This window comes from Beta vulgaris, chromosome 4, assembly GCF_026745355.1.
Source record: "Beta vulgaris subsp. vulgaris cultivar EL10 chromosome 4, EL10.2, whole genome shotgun sequence".
Lineage (NCBI taxonomy): Eukaryota > Viridiplantae > Streptophyta > Magnoliopsida > Caryophyllales > Amaranthaceae > Beta > Beta vulgaris.
The window spans coordinates 41,825,602-41,847,258 of NC_079205.1; the positions used below are offsets into that span (position 1 = coordinate 41,825,602).

General features: G+C 41.4%; 1 non-coding gene across 1 annotated transcript; it reads left to right on the forward strand.

Moving 5' to 3' along the window:
• Nucleotides 1-3,900: 3,900 nt before the first annotated feature.
• LOC125497263 (small nucleolar RNA R71) lies at nt 3,901-4,007 on the forward strand. The gene has a single exon (XR_007273892.2). It is a non-coding gene; the product is annotated as a small nucleolar RNA R71 (small nucleolar RNA).
• Nucleotides 4,008-21,657: the final 17,650 nt, after the last annotated feature.

Sequence of the window (21,657 nt, forward strand, 5' to 3'; positions counted from 1 at the left end):
AAGTATGAAATTGTTGCCTGAGGAAGAGGGAAAAGGACCCATAAAATCAATACCCCACACATCAAATAGTTCAACTTCTAGATGGGGTTTGGGGCATCTCATGTCTACGGGAAATATTTCCTGTTCGTTGGCATGCATCACAAGACTTAACAAAAGTACTAGCATCATGAAAAAGTGTTGGCCAATAAAAACCAGATTGAAGTACCTTTGCTACTGTTTTGGAGGCCCAGCATGGCCTCCACATGGAAGGGAGTGAGAGTGCTTCAGAATGTCATGCACCTCCCATCTGGGATACATCGCCTGTAGATGGTGTCAGCACAGAGCTTGTAAAGCAAAGGGTCATCCCAAAGAATTGTTTGGCATCATGGAGAAATTCTTTCCTGCTGGTAGCTCAGCTCTGGAGGGTTTGTCCACTCACAAAAAATTGGCGAAGTCCGCATACCACGGGGTAATAGAAGTGACTGCCAGGAGCTTATCATCAGGAAAGGAGTCGTCAATGGGAAGACCTTCTTCCATATCTTCATACTGCAAGCGGGACAAATGGTCAGCCACTACATTTTCTGCACCCTTTTTATCTCTGATCTCCAAGTCGAATTCTTGGAGCAGCAAAATCCACCGAATGAGTCGAGGCTTGGCCTCCTTTTTGGCGAGGAGGTACTTCAATGCAGCATGATCAGTGTAGACAATGACTTTAGACCCAAGCAGATAGGTCCTGAACTTGTCCAAGGCATAGACCACAACTAGCAGCTCTTTCTCTGTAGTGGCATAATTGACTTGAGCTTCATCGAGTGTCTTGCTAGCATAGTAGATGGCATGGAGGATGTTGTCTTTTCTCTGACCAAGGACAGCTCCCACAGCATAATCACTGGCATCACACATAATCTCAAATGGGAGGGTCCAATCTGGAGATCGAATGATAGGAGCAGTAATCAGAGCTTGCTTGATCCTGTTAAAAGACACTAGACACTCATCAGTAAACAGGAACGGGGCATCCTTGAGGAGCAACTGAGTAAGTGGTTTAGCAATTTTAGAGAAGTCCTTGATAAAGCGGCGATAAAATCCCGCATGACCAAGAAAACCTCTAACACCCTTAACATTCACAGGAGGGGGTAATTGCTCAATCACTTGAATTTTTGCTTTGTCCACCTGGATGCCTCGTTCAGAAATAATATGACCAAGTACCACTCCTTCAGTAACCATGAAGTGGCACTTCTCCCAGTTCAAGACAAGGTGGACATCCTCACATCTTTTCAGTACTTTAGTCAAATTCAGCAAACATGCATCAAAATCAATGCCATACACACTAAAGTCATCCATAAATACTTCCATGATGGACTCAATAAATTCAGAAAATATGGCCATCATACAACGTTGGAAAGTAGCAGGGGCATTACATAGGCCAAAGGGCATCCTTCTATATGCAAAGGTACCATAAGGACATGTAAAGGTGGTCTTCTCCTGGTCATTTGGTGGATAGGGATTTGGAAGAAACCAGAATACCATCTAGATAACAGAAATGAGAATGACAAGCTAGACGTTCCAACATCTGATCAATGAAGGGAAGGGGAAAATGGTCTTTCTTAATGGCAACATTTAATTTCCTATAATCAATGCACATACGCCACCCAGTAACTACTCTTGTAGCAATTAATTCATTTTTCTCATTTTTAACTACAGTAGTACCGCCCTTTTTAGGAACCACTTGAACTGGACTCACCCACTTAGAATCAGAAATAGGATAGATAATCCCAGCATCAAGCAATTTCATAACCTTTTTTTTGACAACTTCCTGCATATTCGGGTTCAAACGACACTGACCTTGTATATAGGACGATGATCATCCTCAAGATGAATTTTATGCATGCAAAAGTCAGGGCTTATGCCTTTCAAATCATCAATGTTATATCCAATGGCCTTTTTATGTTGTTGCAAAACAGACAAAAGTTGAGACATTTGACCATCATTTAATGCAGCACTAACAATCACAGGGCAATTTTCAGAATCATCCAAAAAAGCATATCGCAGAGAAGGGGAAGGGTTTCAGTTCAGGTTTCTTTACCTCTACCGGTGGAGTAGCACTACTAACCGTTCATCCTCATGAGTGGTAGTACCATCAAGCTCGACACAGGTAAAAGCTGCTTCCCAAGCATCCACTTCAGTAGTCCGGATAATATCATCACCTGTGGAAGAGTAAAACAAAGCAAAGCCTCCAGTGGATCCCGCATAAGGGATTGAGGCATGTCATCATTAACCAGCACATCAATGACATCTATTCTGTAACAGGCTTCCTCTAGCATGGGACTTTTCAAAGCATTGGTCAAACTAAAAGTTACCTTATCATCCCCCACAGTCAAAGTTAATTTCCCATTTTTAACATCTATGACAGCTCCAGCAGTATGAAGGAATGGTCTCCCTAAAATGATTGGGATTTGAGTATCCTCTTCCATGTCAAGCACAACAAAATCCACAGGAATGTAAAATTTACCTACCCTCACAGGAACGTCCTCTAAGATACCTAGGGGGTATTTAACAGAACGGTCAGCCATTTGAAGAGTAATGTTGGTACATTTTAAATCTCCCATGTCAAGCTTTTTGCAAACAGTAAGGGGCATGACACTAACACTAGCACCTAGATCACATAAGGCTTTGTCAATAAATATGGTGCCAATATTACAAGGGATGGAGAAATCCCCGGATCTTTCAATTTAGGAGGGGATTGATTTTGCAAAAGAGCACTACATTCTTCAGTAAAGGCAACAGTTTCTACTGCATTAAAGGCTCTTTTCCTAGTCAAAATTTCCTTCAAAAATTTAGCATATGCAGGTACTTGAGTAATGAGTTCAGTAAATGGAACAGTTACCTGAAGATTTTTCACTACCTCCATAAACTTACCAAGTTGGTGATCCAGCTTATTCTTTGATAGACGAGTGGGAATGGAACCTTGATCGCAGGAGTGGTGGAGGAACTGTTTTCAGGTACTGTCTGCTTCTCTGCATTTGTGTTGGTGGTAGCCTCAGGACTGACGAAGTTTAGTTATGTCTGCATTTTTTTCTGGCTCAACCGGACCATCCTTAGGATTGGGGACCATCATAATGTGTTCCACTCCTAAGAGTGATGGCATTGGCAGTGTCCCTTGGTTGCATTGATTGTGAAGGTAAGGCCCCAGGTGGCCTACTAGCAGAAGAACTAGCCAACTGAGCTAGTTGAGTCTCCAACATCTTGTTATGCGTGCCCAAATTTTCCAGTTGAGCTTTTGTGTCAGCTTGAAAAGCATTGAACCCCTTCTGCATCTAGAACATCATATTATTCAACTCTGTCATGGCTGGGTCAGCAGGAGGAGCAGGCTGTGGAGGTGCTTGATTTCTCTGAAAACCAGGTGGAGCTTGTTGTGAAGGTTGACACATTAGTACTCCTATATGAGAGGTTGGGATGGTGTCTTAACCCAGGATTGTAGGTGTTAGAATAGGGGTTGAACTGGTTCCTAGGTTGTGACTGGAAAGCATTGACGGCCTCACAGTTATTTCCCAATGCAGGACACTCTTGAGAGTTGTGCCCAGATATTCCACAAGCATCACATATATGCACATTATAGTTAGAAGCACTAGCCATCGCATTAACACTCATATGGGAGGAATCATTACCTAACTTCAGGGAGTCAATTTTCTGAGTTAGAGTAGCTAGTTGCCCAGACAGTAGAGAAATGGCTTCAACATCATGTTTACCACCCTTTTTCAAAGAGGAACGAATGGTAGAGGCTTGATTAGATGCTAGCTTCTCCAAAAGTTCATACCCTTCCTCAATTGCTTTATCCATGAAGAACCCACCAGATGCTCCATCAATTACCCGTCGTGTTCTGCATCAACTCTAGTGTAGAAAATCTGACACAAGTACCACTGGTCCAACCCATGATGAGGACATAGACGCTGCAGATCCTTGAACCGCTCCCAAGCTTCATATAGAGATTCACCAGGATCTTGGGTGAAAGTAACTATGGCATGTCTCATATCTGCAGTTTTCTGGTAAGGGTACCACTTGATGAGGAAAATCTTGGAAAGTTCTGGCCAGGTGGTGATGGTGGAAGGCAGCTTTTATACCAGAACAAAGCTTTATCGCGCAGAGAAAAACCAAATAGAGGAGTTTCATCTCATCAGGAGTAACACCAGCTTGCTTCTGAGTAGCACAACACTGTAAAAATCTCTGCAGATGCTGATTTGGGTCTTCAGATGGTAACCCAGCGAACTGATTGTTCTGAACCATATTCAGAACATGAGACTTGATCTCAAAATTTGTAGCAGCAATAGTGGGCATCCGTACCCCAGTAGGCACGTTATCAGGAGATGGTTGCGCATAGTCTCTGAAGGTTCGAGTAACATTCTCACCCATGTTGACAGTAATAGGTGAGGTGGGGTTTCTTGGTGTGGGGAAGATGGTGGAGAAGGTGTCTTTTGGGAGGGTGTCCCTGCAGACAGCTTAGCTTGTTTAGTTTTCTTTCTGAGTCTACGAGCGGTCTTTTCAATCTCTGGATCGAACGGGATGAGATTTGGAGATTTCAATTTCCTGCTCATACACCAAAAACACTAAAACAAACGTGAGATGCTCCAAAGAACAGGTGTTCTTCAGAGTAGAGGTTAGTTTAATACTATAATTCAGACAAAATAAAATAAACCGTCTCCCCGGCAACGGCGCCAAAATTTGACAGGCTAAAGTCGTATCACCTAATCAAAAATAACCTAAGGTCCACTAACTAGTAGTCAGGGAAGTCAGGATCGAATCCACAGGGAGAAGTTATACTATCGTATCTGAACTCTAATATTATACTAACGAAATCAGATGAATGGTTGTGTTACTAAGCTAAACAGATAACAGAATTAAATATGAAGGTGTAAATATATCAATAAAGTACTAGAATCATGGATCACTATGCATACAATTCGGGAAATCAAGGATAAATGATAACCACCTAGTAAGTCAACTGTCTAGGGCACATGTAATTTCTCTCGAACATTACCTCCCTCAAAGATCACCCAGCCGCTCTCGCATAGTCAAGGGTCACTTTGCCTAATAATTGAAAGCCTATACGGTATCTCTCCTCGAAGTAGATTCAGTATTGCAAACAGTAGAAATATAAATCAGGCCTAACTTATAATCCTAGCATGAAGAATCAATCAAAGGAAACAATTGAAATACCAGATAATCAAACTAATCTATCAATCCCTCATTGCATACATAGATCTCCACAATTCTAGATATAGAACTACTCACTCATAATCATGAAAACAATAACAAGAATCATATAAAAACTCATACTTTGAAACATGGCAAATAACTAAGAAAACAATATAATTAACAATGGAAGAAATAACAAAGAAGTAAAGAAGAAAGATTACCGAATTATATTGAACTATGAATAAGCAAAAGGTTTGATCTTGAATTGAAATCACAAAGCAATAAATTAAGGTTCTTAAACACTCTATGGAGAAAACTAATAATAAAAACTAGATGGAGTTAATAATTCTGATTTTTTATTTATACAAGCCCTAAAACAATAGAAGAAAATCTCGAAAGAAGGGCCCGTAATCATTAAAAACCGCGTCTCGTCAGCCGCCCGATCGGGCCAAAGTCGCCCATGAGATCGGGCTCCAAAGCGAAGAAAAAGGCAAAAACCATCATCGCCCGATGAATCGGGCTGACCCGCCCGATGCATCGGGCGGTCTGATAACAGGCAGGCAGAGTAGCTGGAAGGCGCCCGACGTCGGGCCAGTCGCCCGATCGGGCGAAAGACCGAATTACGACAGGGCATAAAATGCCCGATCGGGCCCGCAGCAGAAATATGGGAACTGTTTTCTCGCCCGATCGGGCTGGGCCGCCCGATCCTGTCGGGCCGGTCAATCTAATCTTCGTTTCTTGTTCTTTCTTTGCTCAAAGTCCCGAAAATCATCCTCGGGATCTAGAAACTCGGCATCTAACCCCTCTAATCCACTGTGCAATCATGTAAAGTAGGTAATAGCTTCCAAAACCTAAAATTCGATACAAAATAGCAAACCACAACTAGATGGAGAGAGTTAGCACCAAATGGCTCCTAAGAGCACCATAATCACAACTTTTAACACATAATTAGGGGAGAAAACTCTATATAAAACCATAATATCAATGATGCCCCGACAACTTCTGGCCAGGAGTTTCCTCCCTTAGATCCGGAGGGTAGTCCTCATTCTTACTATCCCAACGCCACATTTATGAAATATATGGAGAGAAACGTTAAGTACGTGGACACCACATGTTGGATTCAGGACCCTTACTTTGTCGTCCGGGCCAAGAACATAGAATTTGTGCTGACTCCGCCTGTAGGGTGTGTTTCCGTCTACCGTCAGAGTATGCAGATGGGTCTTAGGTTTCCTCTGCACCCATTTGTTAAGGACCTCCTGAATGGTTATCAGCTCACCCTTACTAATTTGCTTCCCAATAGTTGGCTAACAATAAATGGGTTTGTTTCTGTCTGTGAGCTCCTCGGTATATCCCCGAGTTTGCGTCTGTGGCGCGATTTGTTCACTCTCATGCTGAGCCCGGCTGACCTTCACGGCCTGGGATGGTTCCGTTTCCAATGTCGGGCTGGTTATAAGGTGGTACGAGACACTCCGTCAAACCAGAAGGGGTTCCGACGTATATTCTACCATGTCTATACCAGTGGTGAATGGGGAATTCCGATTTTACCTTCCAAGGACAGGCCGAGGTTCCGATTAAACTAAATGGTCCTTGAGATGTCTCGAGAGGAGGCGGTAGTGGGGATCTACCTTTCCACTACCATGAGAATAGCAACAGGCCTGAGCCATAGATATGATAAGGGTAATTTCTTTTATCAAATGTGAGTTTATTTTTTAACGCTAAAATTTTGAAATTTCCTTTGTTTCAGCTCTAACCCGACACCGACTTGATCTTGCAATGGCGCAACAGTTCATTGATTGTGCTGACCTGGCCGCCAAGCTAAGGGCCGAGCTGGATGTAGAGACTATGTCTCTGCCCCTGCCTCCAAAGGTAAATTCTTCTCTTGAAAGTTAGCTCTTTTGCATCCCGCCTTGTGGTGATGACTTGTTTCCTTTTCTTTTTCAGGATACTGAGACTAAGAAGGTTAGGAGGCCTCATGTCCGCTCCCGAAAGTTGAAGGGAGATGTTGAGAAGGCCCAAGCTGCAGAGAAGGCAGCCTCCAAGGATACTGAGAAGGCTTCCTCGGAAGTCTCGTCGTCAGCGAGAAAAGGGATGAAATCGCCACTGAAGACCCTTTGATAGCATTTAAGGAGCCTCCTCTAAAACGGTCCTGAGTTGATCAATTTGGGACCAATGTGCCCTTTACTTCTATCACGAGGGCTCAGAAATTGGCCAGAGTGCAGTCCAGACCATTTATATTGATGCTGATGATGAGGCCCTTCTGAACTCGGGCCATGGGGAGATCAACGACTTATATGAGTCTTGGCTTGAGGTAAGCACTTATCCGGTGTGTGCCTTTTATCCTTCTCACAAATTTGGACGTTTCCTAATGTTTGGACTCATTTGCAGACCTTCATCTGCATGACTTCCGTCATTAATCGCCGCTTTCAGTTTGAGGAAGGTGTTTCGACGCTCACTAAGGAGGTCAAAAGTTTGAAGAAGCAGATCGCAGATCACGAGGTTGAGATCTCTAAGCTCAATACCAAGCTCGAGTCTCAGAAGGAAACTTTTGAGAAGGCCTCCAAAGCCGTGAATGAGTATGATGGGATGAAAGAGACCAATAAGAATATCCTCGAGGACCTCAACACTGCTATTATCGAGAAGAACGCTAAGCAGAAGGAGCTAGATGATCTGCAAGTCAAGCTCTCGGGTGCTGAAAAGAAGGTCAAGAGCTTGACGCGTAAGCTTCAGAAGGCTTCATCCCAGGAGTCGGCTCTTCAAGTGGGGCATACTCAATTATTAGAGGGATGGAAGAGGTCTCCTGAGGAATTGGCTTTTCTTGGCAAGATGGTCGTTAGGGAGACCAAGGAGCGCCTGAAGGGAATACTCACGGGTCTCGACTCGTCTCTAAACTGGAACGATATTGAGGCTGAGTTCAACCTTCGCGTTGTTGAGGAGCAGAGGAGGGAAATTGAGAAGAAGGCAGCTGCGAAGAAGGACGTGGCCCAAATCTCTGCCTCCAAAGCCCTTGAGGCCCCTGTTCAGTCTGCTGTTGAGGAGCAGCCAAACCCTCAGACTCCGACCTCCATTGTTGCTACCCCAAGCCTTGATGTTCGTCTTGAGGAGATTGAGCCCGAGGATCACTTGTCGGGGAAAATCTCTGAAGATGAAGATGATACGGGTAGTACCGGCAACTCCCCCAACAAGGCTCTTGCTGCTTAGATTCCCTTGTCTTCTTTAGTTTGTCTTTTTTGTACTTAAATTTGACTTCAGGGAGTTCTGTTCCCCGAAGTCTTTTAAGTTGTAACTTTTTCTTTTAATGATATGTAGCTTCATTTTGCATGAAGTTGTCTCGTTTGATATTATTCATTGCAACTAACAAGGATTGATGATAACATAAACCAACTCTTTCATTACTGATTGTAATAACGCCACTCTAATAAGGTATTGTTGATTGCCCCGAGTTGTAAGGAATGGTATAGGACAATGGCTCAAGTGTGGCCAAGCTTAAGAAACATCACGCCAACTTTGATAGGGAGTCGCAGGTACCCCGAGTGGGTTTACATGTTGAACATAAACAATGGCTCAAGTGTGGCCAAGCTAAATAAACCTGTTTAGATGAAGTATCTCTTCAAATTGTCTGCGTTCCAAGGTCTGGCTAACGGGGGGGTCCCTTCTAGTGATTCTAGTAGGTAGGTCCCCAGCTTGATCATCTTTGTGACCTTGTATGGTCCATCCCATTTCGGCCCAAGCTTACCCTTCAGATGTATTAGTCCCGTGGCCTCGACCTTTCTGACGACCCAGTCACCCACATGGATGGGTCTCGCCTTTACTTTGAGGTTGAATTACCTGGTTACACTCTGCTTGTCACGAATGGATCTGAGCAGGGCATTGCCTCTGGACTCGGGTAGGAGGTCAAGATTCACTCTCTTTTCCTCCTCATTCTTGTCGTGCTCGTAAATGTCATCCTCGGGGATGGTACGCCCACTTCTACTGGCAGGACAACCTCGCCGCCGTAGATTAGGCTGAAAGGCGAGTGGTCTCGTAGCTTCTTTCATAGTGGTTCTAACTGACTAGAGGACTCCCATTGGCCCCCTCTAGTGATTTCTTGATCCCATTAAGCACTACTTTGTTTGCAGCTTCTGCCTGGCCATTCGTCTGCAGTCGGGAGACTGTCGAGAACCTGGTTTGAATCCCGAATCTAGAGCAATATTCCCGCGCTGGCCCACTATTAAACTGTCTGCCATTGTCCGAGATGAGTGTTCTCAGGATGCCAAAACGGGTAATGATGTTTTTCCATATGAAATTCTGAACTTGCTTGTCGGTGAGAGGCGAGTGGTTCCGCCTCTACCCATTTGGTGAAGTAATCGATGGCCACGAGCAAGAATCTCCTCTGCCCCGAGGCTACGGGAAAGGGCCCTATCAAATCCATCCCCCATCTATCGAAAGGCAAGACGACTTGTATTGTTCTAAGGGGGTTTATCGGGGCCCAAGGGATGTCACCGTGGAGTTGGCAGCTCGGGCATTTCTTTACCAATTCAGCAGCATCTGCTTTGAGGGTAGGCCAGTAGTACTGGGCCCTCATTGCTTTCCTTGCTATGGTTTGGCCCCTTGATGACTACTGTAGGCACACTCGTGGATCTCCCGGAGGATGTAATTTCCTTCGAAGGGTCTAACACAATTCAGCAAGGGGTGGCTGTATGACTTTTTGTACAAGTTTTCTTCATGCCAAATGAACCATCCCAACTTCTTTTTCAGAGCCTCTGCCTCTTTTTCCCCCGAGGGGAGCACGTTGTCTCGCAAGAAGTTTATGATTTCTTCCATCCAGGTATCTGTGCTGTTAAAGGTGTGAACCTGGAGGGAGTTGATGCTCGGCTGTTCCAAGACTTCCCAGATAATGGTTCGGGGTGTGAACCCATCTGCCGAGCTAGCCATTCGAGCCAATGCATCTGCCTGTTGATTCTCTGACCTCGGGAGATGGTGAATGTTGAATGAGGAGAGTTGTTTGATGAGGTCTCGGGTCTTATTGAGGTAGATCCTCATATTATCTTCCTTGACCTCGTATTCCCCCGAGACCTGTCGAACTATGAGCGGTGAATCAGACTTGGCTGTTATTATCTGGGCTCCCGAGTTGATGCAGATATGAAGACCTAGAATCAGGGCTTCATATTCCGCCTCATTGTTTGATGCCAAGAAGTTGAATTTCACTACATATTCCATTTTGTCTCCGAGTGGGGGAACGACAACTAACTCAGCACCACTTCCCGTCTTAGCGGCGGAACCATCCACTTGCAAGCCCCACGATCTCGCTTCTTCCCCGTCTATAGGTCGAGAGCTGCATTCACTGATGAAGTCTGCTATGTTGGGCCTTAATTTCCCTTCGAGGCTTGTATTCTAACTCGAAATCCGCTAGTTGATCTTTCCATTCAGTCATCCGTGTTGAATGATTCATACTTTCAATTACTTTTCTGCTTGCCATCACGAGAGCAAATACTACTTTTTCCATCTAACAGTACCGAGCTTCAGCTCCTCGGTATGCATGACTTATGAAATAAACTGGATGTTGCTTTTCTTCTCTTTCTGCCATGAGCACAGCGTTGAGGGCATATTCTGACACTGGCAAGTAAATGTAAAGGGTCTCCCCCGACAAGGGGGAGATAATTTTTTGCAGGGTCGCCAAATGCTCTTTCAGTTGTTTGAAACCTTTCTCTGCCTCTTCGTCTCAGTCGAATTCTTTCCTCTTGAGTGCTCTAAAGAAGAGCAAGCTCTTGTCAGCTGATCGGGATAAGAAGCGGGCCAACGACGATAGGCATCCGGTGAGTCTCTGAACTTCTCTCACATTTCTGGGTGATGAGATGTGCAAAATGGCCTTGATTTTATCGGGGTTCGCCTCGATTTCCCTCTCATCAACTAGGAACCCGAGGTACTTCCCTCCTTTCACCCCGAATACGCATTTCTTTGGATTCAACTTCATGCCGTGTCTTTGAAGCGTATTTAATGTTTTTGCGAGGTCCTCAACATGGTCGGTACTCCTTTTGCTTTTGACAATCATGTCGTCCACATCAACCTCAATATTCCTCCCGAGTTGCTATGCAAAGACCTTGTTGATTGTCTGTTGGTATGTAGCCCTTGCGTTTTTTTAGCCTGAAGGGCATTCTTTTGTAGCAATACACGCCTTGGGCTGTAACAAACGCTGTGTGCACTTGGTCCTTTTCTGCCATCAAGATGTGGTGGTACCCCGTGTTGGCATCCATAAAGCTGAACAGCTCATGGCCAGCAGTTGAGTCGACCAATCTATCGATCTTCGGGAGGGGATGATTGTCCTTGGGACATGCTTTGTTCAGATCGGTGAAGTCGACACACATACACCAAGCCTCGCTTGTCTTCTTTATCAACACGACGTTGGCCAACCATTCTGTGTATTGGCATTCTTCAATAATCCCGGCTTCTAACAATTTCTTCACTTCTTCTGCAGCCGTCGTGTTTCTTTCAGGCCCTTGATGCCTAAGCTTCTATTTGATGGGGCGAAACCCTTCTTTGATGTTGAGCTCATGATAAGCAAAGTTGGGGTCGAGCCCCTGCATGTCATATGGGGAGTAGGAAAACACATCTTTATAATCCCGTAGTATGTTGATGAGCTTTTCCTTGATCTCGGGATTGAGGTTTGTGCCTATCCTTAACTTTTGCTTGGGGTCTTCCCCTATCATTACTTCCTCATCCTCCTCAACCGACTGGGGTTGTTCGTATAATTTTGGATTTTCAGAATTATAGACCCCGAGGCCGGTATATCCACGGGATCTTCCTTCTTCCTCTTCTTCTTGTTCCTTTCCTCGGGTACCCCGGTTTTGAAGCTGTTAGTATAACATTCTCGGGCTGTTTGCTGGTCACCATATATTTTTCCGACTTGTCCTTCGTCAGTTTCATACTGCAGTAACAGCTGATACACTGAGATTGCCGCCTTGATCTTGTTCATGGTGGGTCTGCCCATGATGGCATTGTAGGAAAGCAGGGTATCGACCACCAGGAAGTCAATTGACAAGCTTCTTCCCTTACCCCTCTCCCCGAGTCTCACTGCCATCTTTACAAACCCCAGCGGGTAAACAGATCCTTCCCCAAAGCCTATCAACGGTTGACTAGTTGGAGTGACGTCTTTTTCGGTATACTCGAGCTTACGCAGGCATTCCAGGGTGATCCTTTGAAGACCCGCTATCGACTAGGATCCTCTTAACTTGAGAGTTAGCGATTTTCATTTCTATCACCAGGGGATCGTCATGGGGTGGTGTGAACGTGCCGGTCAGGCTCCCTAAATGTTATGACGGGACATCCCGCCTTTGTCATCGGTCCAATTTCTAGGACGTGCTTCTACATGTTGTGGAGGTGGGCTTTTCGAGCTCAACCAGTTGAGCCGCCCGAGGCATGTCCTTCAACTATTACCTCGATGTATCTGTCGGTACTGTCGCTATCATTCTTCGACTCCTTCTCTTTTCCTTTCTCTTCTCGGAAATGCTTAATGTACCTGTTCAACTTTCCTTGATCAGACAAATGATCCAAGGCCTTCTTCTCCTGACAATCCTTAGTGGTATGACCACACTCTCGGTGGTACTCACACCATAACCTCTGGTCCGTCCTGTCCTTTGAGGTTCTTATGGGGGGAGGAATGGGCAGTACCGACTTGTGTTTAAGATCTAGGTAGATCTCTCGTCTGTTCCTGTTGAAACGAGGGTCGTTCCCATTGTCTGCAACTCTCGGGAGGAGATGTTGGTTGTTCCTCGCGCTTTTGTTTGATTCCCGATAAGGGACCTCTTCTTTCTTCTTCTTAGATTTTTTCCCGACAGGCTTGCATATATCGGAGGCTTGGATGAACTTCTAAGCCCGACTCATGGCTCCGATAAAAGTTGTGACTTCGTTTTTTGCAAGGGACCACCTGAACTTCCCCGGCCATAGTCCGGACATTAAGGCGGTAAATGCTACCCCATCTTGAAGATCTGATATCTTCAATGATTCCTCATTGAAAATCTTAATGTAGTCCGCTAGGCTCTCATGCTCTTGTTGTTTGATTGACATTAAATGGATGTTGGTCTTCTTGTGTCTGCGTCCAGCAATGAAATATTGGTGGAACAATGCTTCCAAAACCGAAAAGTTGGTGATGATGCTGGGTGACAAGCCCGAGAACCAGCTGAGCGCCAACCCTTTGAGGGTTGTCGAGAAGTATCAACACCAAGTGGCCTCACACCTAGTCTGCATACTCATTTGGGCCTTGTAGGCCACCATGTGGTCTCGGGGTCGCTACTACCCGAGTATTGCTCGATGGAGGGTACATTGATCTTTCCCAGGTTGGGGACGTCCATGATCTCCCGACTGAAAGGGGTCATGAAATGGAGCACCCCTCGATTTACCAAGACGGGGGTCTTGTTTCGTGGAGGGCCCGAGACCCCTTCATCTTCGTGCCTCGTTCTCTTAGACCCGAGGGGGGATCTTTCTCGTTCCTTCCGCGGCGTCCGAGAGTGGGCTTGTTCCTCGTGGTGTGTCTTTTCTCTCTCTCCTCTCTTTTTTTATTGAGTATATTCCGAGCGTCTTGCTCCATCCTGCGTTTGCGATTTTCCTCTGTGATGCGCCTGGCATCCGAGTTTGGGGTCCTTTAGGAGTTGGCCTATCGGGACCTTTCTCTCCCCACTCGCTCCTCGTCCCGGTTAGGAACTTGAGTTTAGAGATCATCCCTGCCTCGAGGCTCTCCATGCGTTAGCTCCCTGGGTTCCCCTTGATTGAGTTGGGGATCCCGACAATGAGCTCTTGCAAGCTTCTCTACATATGTCATTCAGCTGCCGAGCTATCCTTTCTATGTCCGCCATTGTAACTGGAGCTGGTTCATCTCGGGGGACAGAGTGTTCGTCATTTCGGGGGATTGATCCCTCGTCATCTATTGCTAAGGATTCAACCAGGACATGTGGTTGTTGAGATTTGAGGGGTGTGGGTTGACAGGTTAGTGAACCTCGGGTTGTTTTCCTTCGGGGTGCCATGTATCTCTCGGTACGTGACATTGAGATGTAGATCCCCACAGACGGCACCAAACTTTTTTGGCTAAGAAACTAGTCAAAAGAGTAATGTGTTTAGGGTGAGAGTCAAATCCCGAGTTAGGTTATAATCCCGAGTCTTGTCACATCCAATCTTGCAAAACAAGCTAAGGAAAAACTAGCCCGGAGGTGTTTCCGGGAAAGCCCCTCCGACGCCCAATTTAGTGATGGGTTAGAGAGAGAAGGTAACCATGTTTAGAGAGAGATGCTCTGGTTTAGTTAGGTGAGAATTGAATACCTGTTCATTGATGAGAGTGTTGGTATTTATAGTGTTGGGAATCTCCCAAACATGAAACCCTTTTGGGGAGCATCCAAATACCTAGGGAAGCCATCACCTTTTTAAGGATAAGCTGCTTTGTTCCCTAAAAATTGATGTATCTCCTTTGACATATAGGGCCTAGGCCTTGAAAGAAGTGCATTCTGATATTTATTGGGGTAGGCCATAGGCCCAAATAGTAAGTAAATAAAGCGGGGGGTGTAGTCGTTTAGACACCAAATTTTGAACCCCTTTTTCAGATAAATAAAGATTTTGAAAAGAAATAGAAATAACGAAAATTGTCATGTCGTGCGCCCCGTCAAATGAACTTTACGTCTCGGAACGCGAGTTTCTTTCTCTCTTGTAGTTTTCCCTTTTTTACGTGTTCGTCACGTGATCCCGATTTTGAAATATAATTTTTCGATAATCGTAGTCAACGACTACCACCACCGATTTTAATAATTGATTTGTTGACGAATCATCTTCCTCGATGATAATATGACGAATGTTCGTTAAATTTTATTTTCAAGTTAGTTTTCAAAACTCTGATAAACGAGTCGCGATTGGGCGCCAGAATGTTAATCATCTTTCCAAACTGACGGGAATCAGTTTTCTTGATGGTTAATTTTATGTTCATTGAATCAAGAATAAGAATATATTCTTTATCCACTAATCACATCCTTTATCCATTAGTTAGAGAACAAGAATCATGAAAAGAAGTGAGAATAAGAATCAAATCCCATGTGTAAGAGGGAAGAATCCGGAATTTTTTCAAAAAGATTCGAGTGTGCGTTAGGCACACGATCATGTGCTAGACACATGATTGTGCGCACAGCAATGCCTTGCGCTAGACGCAGAGCCTTGCGCCTAGCGCATGACGCCGTGCCTAGCGCAGGCTCCTGCGTTTGGCGCAACGTTATGATCAGTTTTGTTTGCACGTTTTTCGATGCATTTTTTTATGTATTAGGGTGTAAAGAATAAGAATATTTTCTGAAATTCTGATTTTGCCATATTTATGAAAAAATCCAAAAAGAATAAGAATATTTGTGTTTCCAAAGAGATGTGATGATGTCATTAGGGTGAGGTCATTAGAGTGATGTCATTAGAGTGATTAAGGATGAGGAAAATCATATTTTTCGGGTTAAAAATCTAATTTTCTACTTCTTTGAAATCCTAGTTCATCTCCCTCATTTCTCTATAAATACCCTCCTTCTTTTACTTCAAAACCAAGTTGAGCTAAAATTACTTAATTTCACAACTTCTCTGAATATTACTCTCATCTTCTCTACTTCCTTCCTCTAAGAATCTCATTCAAGAAAAAGACAGTAAAAGTTAGGAAAGTAATTAGTAAGTAAAGAAGTTCATAAAAAGATAAAAAAATAAACACAAAAAAGAGAGTTTAAGTTAGTAATTAAGTAAACTTAGAAACTCACTTAGAAATTAAGTAAGTCACAAAACAGGTAGAAAAATTTGCAAAAGGAAGTGCATCATTGACCTAGCAAGGTAAAGTTGAAGGTTTTGTTATATATATATATTTTTAATTATCTCCTCAATCATCTACTAACATTCTCCTTGTTTCTTCTTACCATTTTTTAAATTTTTGGAGTGATTTGTGCATAAACATCTCCATAAAAAAGAAAGTGTGATGCTGTAATTATAATTAGTTTTAATTTCATGCTTTATTTCATTTTTCCTCTGTATCATATAAATAGTTTTTTAGGATGTAATATTTTTCCTATGAATTTCAAGATGTTTCCAGAACTGAGCTTTGACATTTCTAAAAATAGAATTTTGTACAAATAATTAAAAATCATACAACTTTTTGTTGTGTAAAATTAATTTTGTCCAGTCCCACGTAAGCTTGTTCTATCAATAAAGTTCAAAATAAAAATCATTTAGATAAAATTAAAAACATAAAGTTTAAATAACACATCATTGGATTTCCAAAAATACAAAAATCATGTTCATATGAATTTCATACAATTTTATATCATTTTTTCAAAAACTTTCATGTAAATCAATTTCAGAATACTGATTTTCTCTTCAGTTAAGAAAAAAAACAAAAGTGCAATTGAAAATTTCCTATCTAGTCTTTCAAAGTGTCTATAATGATCATACCAAAATTCACGTCAAAATAAGTTCAACAAGTTAGATTTCAAAGAACAAATTGAATAAAGGTCCTGTTTTGACTGATTTTGGCATAAAATCACCATAATTTGATTTGTTACTAAATATTTGTGAAATGTTTACACAACATTAATAACTTAATAACATATCCATAGATGTATCACATGCTCAATATAACGCTTTGTACAGAAAATTATGATTTTTGCAATTCGGTATAAGAACAAAAGTGCAATCTGGAAAATAAAATTAAGTGATTAACTCAAATTTCATAAAAGAAATCGTTTTCTTTTCCCAAAAAAAGGATAATTATAAAAATCATGAAATTTTAAGTTTCTCTTAAAATGACTCATTTTATCATGTAAATATAAAAATCAATATAAATTGTCATAAAAATTCAAAATCAAAGAGGTCAATTAGTTTCTAATTTTCACAAGTTTACAAATAAACATGAATTTCAAAGCTCATTCAAGGAGTCTCATGGTGAAGATCAAGATTGAATTTATATAGATCATAGATTTTTTACATTTATTTGTTGTTGTGATACTCCGTATTTTGGAGTTATTTCGTATTAATTAAGAAATATAAAGAAGTTAATAAAAAGGTATTTTAGTATTATTTACAAAATATTAAGAATAGAATAATGATAATGTGAGTTGGTTTAGTAAATTTCGGAGTTTATAAAAGGTTAAACCGAATTTACATGACCTAGGGTTGCCACTCTTAATTAGGGGAGTATAAAAGGGAAAAGAAGAAGGGAAAAAAATCAGAAAAAAATAAATAAACCCTAACTTTCATTCTCTCCCCTTCTCAGCCGTCATCTTCCCTCTCCCTCAGATTTTCTCTCTCCTTTCTCGCTGTTCTTCCTCTCTCAGATTCCCTCTCATTCGCTTCTCTCTCTCCTCCTCCCTCTCGTCGCCTGTGTGCTGTTGTGTGAGGCTAGTGTGTGCAACGCGAGTGTCGGACGGGGCTTCGAGGCGCGACGCGAGTGCGAGCGGTGTGTGCGAAGAGGATGGTTGTGCGAGAGTGTTGGCTGTGCGAGTTGTGTTAAGGGTTGGTTGGTGTGCGTGGACGTTCGAGGGTTTTGTGCGGAGTTCCGTGGTTCGAGTGCTACGCGACGAGCGACGAGTCGTCGCTGCTGGGGTGCGGACTGTGCGAAGTCGCGGGTGGTATTTTGCGACAGATCTGGGGGCGTGCGAGTGAACGAGTGGTGCGAGAAGGCTCGAAGGTTTGTGCGAGCCTTCGACGAGGTTTGGCTGTGTGGGGTGCGAAGGTGTTCGACGTGTTTGTTCGTGCGAGGGCGGTGCGCGAGCATGCGAAGTCGCGAGGTTGGTGCGACGGATTTGGTTGTGCGCGCGCGGAAGTGGTGCGCAAGTGTGGTTCGTCATGCGTCGCTGCTGTTCCGGTTCCGGAGGTCGGTCGCCGGAGTTCTTTTGTCGGCGAGATTTAGCGGTATAAACCTATTATGTACTTAACATATTATATCAGTTTTATTAGTTTAATATTATATTTACTGTTTTCATAATTACGTTAAGTTGTAATTAGTTAATTAGTAATTAAAGTTGTTTAGTAATTAATTAGACTGTATAATTAGTTTAATTTATTATTCTGTTTTTAAGTTAAGAATCTGGTTCAGGTTTGTAATTAAGTAAGATGGGCAGTAGGAAAAATTATATTACTATTATTGGTTAAAGTTACCATCTTATTATGCGTGACCTGATTTTTTTGGGACATACGACTTTTGGACGTAAGACTTGACTTTTGGACATAAGACCTAACTTTTGGACATAAGACCTAACTTTTCGACGTAAGACTTGACTTTTTGACATAAGACCTAACTTTTGGACATAAGATATTTGGACAATAAGACGTGGTTGGACTTATGACTTAATTGGTTTGGTAAAAATGGTGGACTAATTATACTAACTAAGATTAGTTAACTATCGTTATTTCGAATTATGAGATCGTTATAGTCTTAGTTACGTATTAGTTCATATTGATATCAAGGACGTAGCACTAAAGTATCTGTTTGACCGTTTAGGTCCCAATTTTATAAGCGGCACGTTCGATTAAGACAGCGAAAATTCTCCACTACAAGGTACGTACGCGTACCAGTTTAATTCCAAGTATTAGTATCATAATTAGGTATTGCAATTCATTTTATTGGAACCTAGAAGCATGATAGGGAACGTTTGATTGAGATTGTTTGGTTAGACATTTGTAACGTGAAATCGATATGTTGCATTGAGATGCGTAATTCTATCGTAGTATAAATATGAGCATTGTAATTAAGAGAACATGTAAATGACCCTATGTGGTTATGAAATGAATGGAGAGTATTAAAGTGAATTATGGCAATAACTTGTAGCTGGACTCCCTACAAGTGATGAACAATGGGGGGGAGTGTGGGACTTGTCCTACACTCCTACGCAGGCCTACTGTGACGACAATAGTGTCCTTATATTTTTGATAACTCAAGTAGGCGGAAGGTTCCGTTCGATCTTGGGGGTATGCATACTAAGGTGATGAGTGTGAGACAGAACAAAACCGTATTTGCATTTCATCTAATAGACCAAGTTGTCTATTAAGGATTCAGTAGCCCGTATGATTCTAGTAAGATGATGGTGCCCATTCGATGCCAAATAAAGAAAGATTAAAGGATGTAACATAATGTAGTATCATGCTTAAGATTGTTCATGTGTGCATCATTTATGTTTATATGTATTCAATGGTTCATTACGTACTCAACATAGCTGATTGTGTGTTATTATGTGTGTTTTTGACCTGTGATGAACCATTGACGCTACAATGGGGAGCAGACTAGGTGTGCTGGTGCTGCTGCATTGATATCAAGCATATGGGGGGGGTAGTCTTTAGTTTTTGAAGTTAAGCATTTTGAATTAAGTACTATTGGATTTTCTAGAACTTACTTAAATGGTTTGAGGTTTGAATAAAAGGGGTCGTTGATGATTCCCGAGTTGTATTTACATTTTTAATTCCGCTGCATTTTAGTTTTGAGACAATGATTTGAGTTACCGTGTTTCTATTTAAGCCTTGCGTTTCATCGCGACGGTAACACTCCCAAAGTCGATGCGACGTAGCTGTAGACGTGTATGGATTTTGGGGGTGTTACAGTTGTAATAATAATTTTTTTGTAAATAGTTATTACATCACTCAATTAATGAAAAAACAAAAGATGTTTATGCATAATTTTCGTAAATAATTCCACAATCCCTTTTGAAGAAAATGAGCAACCAATGTTACAAATATTGCATGTGTTGAACCAGTGATCATACAACTTACAACTCAAGATTAATTTTTCTTTAATCAAATCTTTCTTATTTGTTGAACCTAGCCAACAACCAACTTAACTTTCAAAGGTACAAAATATCAACTTACCAAATAAGGCCCACAATCCTCATATAGTAGTGAAAATAATAATATAAAGGAGCACATGATTCAATCATGATCCAAACCAATATACTCCCTCCGTCCCTTAATAGAGTGCCCATTTCTTTTTTGGACACTATTCAAAGGTAAAGAAAGCTCTCAAAAAATATTTCTAATATATAAGAAAAAACATAGTCATGTGGGGTCTTGTTTGATTCATCTCATTACGTACATTAAGAAAATCAAACTTTTATAATTTTTACTAATATGAAATTAAAGATATTAACGATACAAAACGTGCATTGGCAAACGTGCATTGGAGAAATGGGCACTCTATTAAGGGACGGAGGGAGTATATATTAACTTTCCCCATGTGAATTAATAAAATAAAGTTCCCAACCAACATGCTTGCATCAATCTTCCATACAACCATGAAATAAATCTCATAATAAATTTCATACTTAACATATTCGCACACAGACATAAATCATATAAAATCCAACATAATAACAATCATATATGAACTCACAAAGTTCCTATACATGATACTACATAACTTTCTTTCCTAAAATCATGATACTACATCAAACAACACATAGGTATGTACGTACCTTGTGTAGACAAATTGATAGACTACTTTAACAACTTTAGAAGTCGCCTAGAGAGAACTCTCTGCCTAAAACAACCAATGAAAATTTATAATCAATATCCAAATAAATTCCAACCACTTTAAAATACTTTAAACATCCTTTAAGAATATTTGAAAGTTGTTTTCATCATTAAAACTTCATTCATTAATATCTCCAAGCATAATACTATTATACTAGTCATTAAAATTCATAAAACTCCATTAAAAACAACCTTTTTAAAATTCCAACAACATATAATTTATTAAAACTTCCTTTAAACATACTTAAACATGCTTAAACTTATAAGTATAATCGATTTTACAGTTTATAACATACTACTATGATTTTCTAATATTTAACACCCTAAAAATCCATGCTTTGATAATTAAAATCCAATTTAAACATAGTAATTAAATCTAAATTTTTATTTCTTCAATACATAAATTATATAATCATAGATTCATCATTAAAACAGTAAATTAGAGTTTCTAAACATAATTAACACTAAAATAAATCATAAAAATATAATCTTTAAATAAAACTTGAGGAGGAAGAAAAGTAATCATACCAACACAAAGAAGGAAAAGAACAAGAGGCGCCGACGTGAATAGTGGCAGCAGCGGCGTACTCACGGTGGTGGTCGATGGTGATGGTGTGAAGTGGAGGAGGATTTCTTGTTGAGGAAGAAATTATTTTTTTGAAAGAGAAGGAAGGAAGAGAAAGAGATAATCGTCGAAAGATAAAGAATGTTAGGGGTGCCGATTTTGGTGAGAGGGAGGAGAGAGAAAGTTCGTGTGAGGGTAAAATTTGGGTCTAAAGTATTTATAGGTATATTTTCCTTTTAGACTTAGGAAAAGACAATTGGGTTTTAAATAGAGTTGAATGATAATAGGATTGATGATTAAAACTCCTAACATCACTAGAAGTCCCTTTTCCTAGTCCAAGTATGCCTTAATAAAATATTTCAACTTCCTTAAATCCTTAAAATAATTCCTTAAATTTTATATTTTATGTAGTCTACCCTTTAAATAAATAAATTATTTTA